Source organism: Netta rufina (assembly GCF_964035555.1).
Source record: "Netta rufina genome assembly, chromosome: 2".
Taxonomy (NCBI): domain Eukaryota; kingdom Metazoa; phylum Chordata; class Aves; order Anseriformes; family Anatidae; genus Netta; species Netta rufina.
In genome coordinates, this window is record NC_140124.1 from 124,075,119 (window position 1) to 124,082,059 (window position 6,941).

Here is a 6,941-nt window from a genome sequence, read left to right on the forward strand (position 1 = left end):
GGCTCAGCCCTGTGGCTGCCCTGACATATGAGCTGCGTGAATCAGGAGGAGCTATGGACAATATCTGAGAGTCTGACAGTGGTGAGCTGAATATGCTTCCACTGACATTTCAACCAAAAAAATGCTCACAAAAATACCCACAGGGTTCTAGTGAAGACTCAAATGGTTATAACACTATGAAAACTATGAGGTACGAAGTCATCCTATGGAACTGCATCTGGCCTAGAAGGGCGTATCAATGAACTGTTCGACTTGAGGACTACTCTGCAGACTTTCCAGCTGGAAGGAACTGGCCATTTGTTGTCCTTCATATTACAGAGTATTGGAAAGAGCTAGAAATTGTGCTGATGATCTCATTTTTTCATGCCTTTCTGGATTCCTTTATTTGCCATACTGGCTGAGTGTTTTCACTACAAGCCAAGAAGATCTTGCTGCAAACCAGTGTGTACTTTTTATTCCATTTAATTGTCACAGCTATTGTTAAGAGATGTAGACCCCATTCCTCTTTCACCTGTGCCTTGTGTAGTCATTTACAACAGTACAGAAAGAGCACAAAGTAGCCATGAAGTATTACCAAAACATATTGGACATGTTCTACACCTACTTTTCACTCAATTTTCTTGAATGAAAATGACTCCATGAAGTGCAACACCCAGGGAACAGCAAGCAGGGAGAACATCCTTTTGCATTAAATAAGGCCTTGAAAGGCTCTTGTCTCCACAGCTGACTGATGGATTCAGCAGATGGGATCAGATTGCTGCAGAAAACAGAAAAAAAGTAGGATGATTGACTAATCCCAGGGTACAAAAATGACCAGGAGGTGAAAGATCTATGAAAGTGTGTTTCTTGTGTTGTTGTGTTTTGTGTTTTTTTTTTTGGTTGGTTGGTTTTTGTTTTTTTAATCCATGTATTCTTCTGCTCTAAAAATATTAACACTCCTTATTATCTAATTGCTGTAAATGTGTTTTACAAGGCTGAGATTCATTCTAAGCCAAAACTGTATAATTTGCTCTTTTATCATGAAGAGGAAGGATTTCAAGTTCAAGTAGCAAAAACTCTGATGGAAAAGGTTAAGATTTTGTAATGAACTCATAATTGACTGTTCTTGAGCTGTCAGAGAGCAGGTCCATGAATGTAGAGAATAGGGGAAAGAAAAGAGGAAGGTTGATCCTTGATGTGTGACTTCTGTTCATTTTGGTTAAATCTTGTTTGGCAATGTGTAATACCAGCCTAAGTGTTACAGCAGGATCTGGGGAATGCTTATGTTCTCTGTGTCTCATTTCCCTGATCTTTGAAGTGCGATGATGAAATGTGATAACTGACAGCAAAGCTATGAGAAATCACCAGTTAATGTTTCTAAAATGTGTCACAAGTGTAGGCCCCAATTCTGATGTCTCTCTGCATTTCTTTCTGCTGTGATTTCATTAACTTTAAGATGGCTGTAATGTTTTCAGTTATGTTACTCAAGTAAATCAGTGGCTTGCTGCTTATATTAACCACTTCTAAATCATTGTCATTCTTTTTTATATTGGAAAAATCAGCCTGTCAGGGTGTGACCCATCTCACCTAACTCCAGCTACATAAAAGTGAGGAAGTATAGTCTAAGCTATTTGCACTCTGAAGCACATAGGAAAAACAAAGGGACTTCGGAGGGTAGATAGAGATCTGTCTTGCTGGGGGACTGATAAAGCTACACTGAATGGACATCCTCAGGGTGTCCATCTCTTGCATCTCCAGCCTGACTCCTCTATCTCATGTCAGCCGAATAAATTTAATTTCTCATCAGTCAAGAATTCTATAATGTATATGGGGTAACATGGAATATATTTTCTGGCTAGCATCCCATTTCCTTCTGCAGCTAGGAAGACCACAGTCTCTGTAGTTTTTGCAGATAACAGTCATGAGAAGAATTTGCAAGTGAAACAGGCTTATATACATTTGCTTTTCTTTTTCCACCCTTAAGACAAATTTGTTACTTAAAGATCAAACTGTGACAATGCTTGTAACTCTGCTAAATGAAGTGTCTCCAAGGAAAACAGTTGTTAAACATTAAACATAAGTGATGAAAAAATATATATAAGGTTAATAAAGGGTAAGAAATGTTGCTAAGATTTCCCAGGCTTTATTTCTTCTGTTTTGTTGCTGTTTTTTGCTTGTTTTGTTTTTGCTTCATGTGTTTGTTTGCTTTTGATGCAAAGGTTTTCATGGTATGTGCCTTGCTATGTTGAATATCAGTACAGTATGTAATATAAAATCCAAGCTTATCACCTGGCAAAATGAAACTTAAAGATCTTGTTCCAATTGTACTTTGTTGGTTACCTAGAGATAATAGTTTGTTTCCTGCAAAATGTTTTTAATCTCCCAAAGGAAAGTTGCATATTTATATATTCAAAAAAAAAAAAAAAAAAAAAAAAAAAAGTGAATAAATGTGAAGTTGCTATGCCCGATTTCCTTCAGTGTTTAAAGATGACAAGTTGAAGGCTTCTAAGGTAACTTTATGCATTCAGCTGTGTAATTAAATGTGGTTGTAAATTTCCAATTTACGACCCTAGTTTTCCAAGTGGATCCATGTAATAGGTACAGTTACATCATTACTCTATTTTTACAAACATTTGGGGAGAGGGGTGCTTTACAGTCAGCAACATTTGCAAAACAATCTATTTCCATCTGCATGAGTAAATATTTGTAAAAGCTAAATTTCCATTTTGCTTTGGGGAAGGTTTTAAACCTGAATACAATCATAAAGGAGAACATTACTATCTCAGCTTATCTGATTCATTATATTTACCTATTACAGTCACCTATTCTGTTTAATGCATTTTTCAACATTACTCAATTTTGCAGTTAGTATTATTTTTACAAAGCAAAACCCTCCAAATCACTGAATAATTGGAACAAATAATGTAACTTAAGAGGCTCTGGTTCACTTCTGAATATTTTAGTAATGAAAAAGAATCAAGATTCATCAAAATATTGATCCAAATTGTTTATTTAACTGTGAAGTCAACATTATGGAAAACTTTCACAAAATGCAAACACAATGCAGGATTAGATTTCTCTTTTATCATATTTTGGTGTACATTAAATTTTAGCCCTAATTTCTATGTTTTCTTTTTGATTTCACAGGTTTGTGAAATCAGTGGGATTGTTGAAGAACAATTTAATTAAAACAAAATTACGGTGATCAAAACTACACCTGAAAAAATGCTTTAGCTTATACATAATTTTAAATAAAGTTATTTTTCTAGTATCAGCAGTACATAAGTGGAACCACTCTGATATGTGGATGCTGTAATGCACTGAGTCAGAGTGGTGCATTACATATGCAGTACAGTGGCCTTAGGAAAGAAGGGTAACTGTTGCCTTTTAGTATAAAGTTACTATAATGTTTTTGTTTAGTTTTTACCCCTGTTATTTTGGATTGACATTTGATAAACTAAACTCTGCCTGACCAAATAAACTTTACGTAGAGATTTTATGTATTTTAACTTGTCTAAGGTTTTCTACTCCTTATATTTTTGTAAGCTTTACTCTTTTTTAGATTAACAAACATGAAAGTATTAACCCACATCTGCCAATATGTATGTCCCATTCGGTTCTCACAGAGGACTAGCTGTTTGCTCATAGTCACCTGCAGAGAGAGGTCAGAAGAGGGGGTGAGTGAAAGAGTGTGTGTGTGGGGAGCAGAAACAGGTGTTGCCTGTGTCACATAGCTTTGTATGGAGTGTATCTACTTTGATCTTTAAAACAAATGAAGACTGTTAAAAAAAAGGAACATATCAATAACGAGTGGAGCATGCATGCAAAAATAAAGCACTTAAAGGACTTTCATATATATATGATTAAATATTATTTACCCATATGGATTACTGAAACAAATTTGCTATTTAAAATAGGCTAACTGGTGTATGCTGTGTGCTAGGAAATTTAGATGCTTTTGCACAGACATCAAATTAAGGGATGTGGAAGTTGCATTTACTGATTTCATTTATCTGTTAATTCTGTCCAGTATGTTTTCAGTTTCCTTTGTCTTCAATTATGTATGCTTGGTTCCTGTATCTTAGACATAATGATATAATGAAATTGCTTGCAACTATGAAAAAAAAATAGAGTATGACAAACCATCTCTTTGTTTAACAAATAAAAGTGAATTCTCTGTCATGAAAGTTCCATAGTGTGAACTTTTTTCCTTTCTCACATACAGTCAGTGCTAGCACGTAGAGAGTATGGTCTGTCTTGGTCATAAGCAAGTAAAATGGAAGATACCGCTGTGCTGCATGTACTTGCTCTTATATGTATCATCATAGCATAGACTTCCTTTGTGGAAGTATTTTTGTATTTTTCACATACTGGAAACACACGGGAATAGTCCCTTGAGTTCATTGCAGGATGGGGTTTACTAATTTGTCATCAGTAATGAAAATCTATTATGCTGTGTTTATTTCCAATATACCTGAAGAATCATTTGCATGTGGGAGAGTACAGTATCATTGATAAGTTATATTTAGTCATTTTTTGTAGTAAAGCATTCTTGTAGAAATAGTATCTCCTTTTCAAGGGTTGTATTTGTCCTTTGTGGCCTGCATGTAATATTTTACCTTGACACTAATGAAAAGTATAAAGTAGGTTTCCCCGTTTCTTTCTTTCCTCCCTTCCTCCCTTCCACTCTTCTTCCCTTCCTCTCTTCCTTCCTCTCTTTCTCTCCTCCTTTTTTTTTTTTTTTTTTTTTTTTTTTTTGTTTCCAGCTGCTTCCATTATTAGCTTAAATTATGAATATATTTAATCCCTGGGAAAAAATATCATCGATTTCAGTGGAACTGAGATTGCCCACAACATTTTGAGAAAGAAATTAGGATTTAGCAGCATCTTAACTCTAGAATTTCTTGCACTTTTGACCACATAAGTGCTTTTGACCACATAAGGCAGAGGGGTTTCATTAGGAATATGTCTTCTGTTTTGTGTTTTTTTTTGTTTGTTTGTTTTTTGTTTGTTTGTTTGTTTGTTTGTTTTTTTTGTGATGTGTCCTCAAACATAAGACAGGCTTTATACTTGAAGACACTGAGCACAAAAAAAAAATAAAAAACAAAAAACAAAAACTTTTTCAATTACAGATACAGTGTATACCATCAGCACTCAGAATAATTAATAAGTGTGCAAGTGTCATGAAGTACAACAGGACAGGTGACATTGGTAGTAGGGTGATGGCTGGACCAGAAGATTTTGAAGGTCTTTTCCAACCTATTTCTCCAATTCTATGGTTCTATAACTTTTGAGTGGTCCAGTTGTAAATGTTGTGAAGTCCTGAGCTACTGAAATCTAGCTTTTCTTGGGACTCATTGCTTTTCTGGGACACTTTCTAAGCTGAAAGGTGGACAATAAAGGTGGAAGGTGGACATGGAGATTATATCCTTTTTCTTTTTTTTTTTTTTTTTTTCCCTAGTTCTCACAATTTTGACACAATCTCATGATTTTTGCTTAAACAATTGTGGTTAGCCTTACTCCCTCTAAAGTGTATAGAAAGTAGTCTTGGCTGATAATAGCACTCAGCCCAGAAACCACTGCTGACATTGTAGAGGAGAAGCAGCCACCTGGTACCCTCATGGCAAACAAGCTGGCAATGAAGCTTAACAGGGCAGCAGAACTCCAAGGAGGAACTGAGAAGCGCTTAATAGGAAAAAAGCAGCTGGTCTTAGGGGCTGGGGAAAATAAACAGCAGCTGGGAAGGCCATGCAGAAGGCAAGTGTGATAAACTTGTTTTCACCTTTGAGTGGTGGGAAGCCTTACTCATTTTCAGTTTGACCTTTTTGGCTTCAGGAAGCAGTTTCCATTTGTCAGTTGCTTATGGAATAAACTCTGCCTCCATGGTGCCTAATTGAATTGAGAGTCAGCTGTGTGAGTTCTTCTAGTTAATTCTTCTCTAGTTGTTTGGCAGGAGTATCAAGGTGGTGTTTTTGTTTTGTTTTGTTTTTAACTCTGCACCAGGCACTTCAAAGTCTTCACAAAAAGTTCAGAATAAGCTGTGTAGAAAAATGCTTCTCTCTAGCTGTATGAAACGGAGTAGATACAATGCTCTTCAGAAAGATACTTCATGGGTCATTGCTGATGTTATTTAATTACAGCTTTTTGATGGAAAATGAGCCATGATAAATAGATTATTTTTTTTTTCCTAGCCATATGTTTACATCTTAGTTTTTAAAAGCATTTACTAATGCAATGATGTAAGGAAGTTGTATTCTCAATAGTACTTGTTAATGAAAAAAATACAAATGTTATATCTCAGTTTATGAAAATGCATGTAGCTTGTCTAATAAGCAGCTGTCTTTCTTTCAAAAGCCAATTTATTAAAAAAAAAAAAAAAAGTTGTTATAGCCATATGAGTTTCTGTTGCTTCTTTTTAAGAGCTTCACACCCTTAATGCATTATCTGGATCATTAAAGGAACCTTACTATATCTCTATTCACTACAATAACACAATAATATTAATAGATTCCCTTCTCTACTGCTCATATCAAGTAATTTTATCATTTGGCATGCTTAACGGAATGACTTCTCGCTAGTCCAGTGTCTAGCCCTGAGATTTGTAGGTCTAGCTGAGGGAGAAATGGGGAAGAAAATTTCTTTTCAGAAGTTATTAAAATACAAACAATTTATCTGGGATATCATGCAGTGGAAGATTTCTCTGAGCAAATCCTTATCTTGAAAACTTAAGCAAAAATTTAAAGCCATTTACATAGCAAGCAGCTGTACTGCTCACATACAGTATTAGCAAAAGCTTTTGGCCCTGTGGGAGTACGCTTCCTAAAAATGTGGCTTTATTTGCAGCTTAGGTCTCTTTCTCCTGAGTCAGTAATTACAAAAGAGAGAGGGAGATTTGTTTCCCGCTCCCTGGAGTATTGCTTCAGGTATGCCTACATTTCAGCTACAGAGGTAACTAGCTGAAA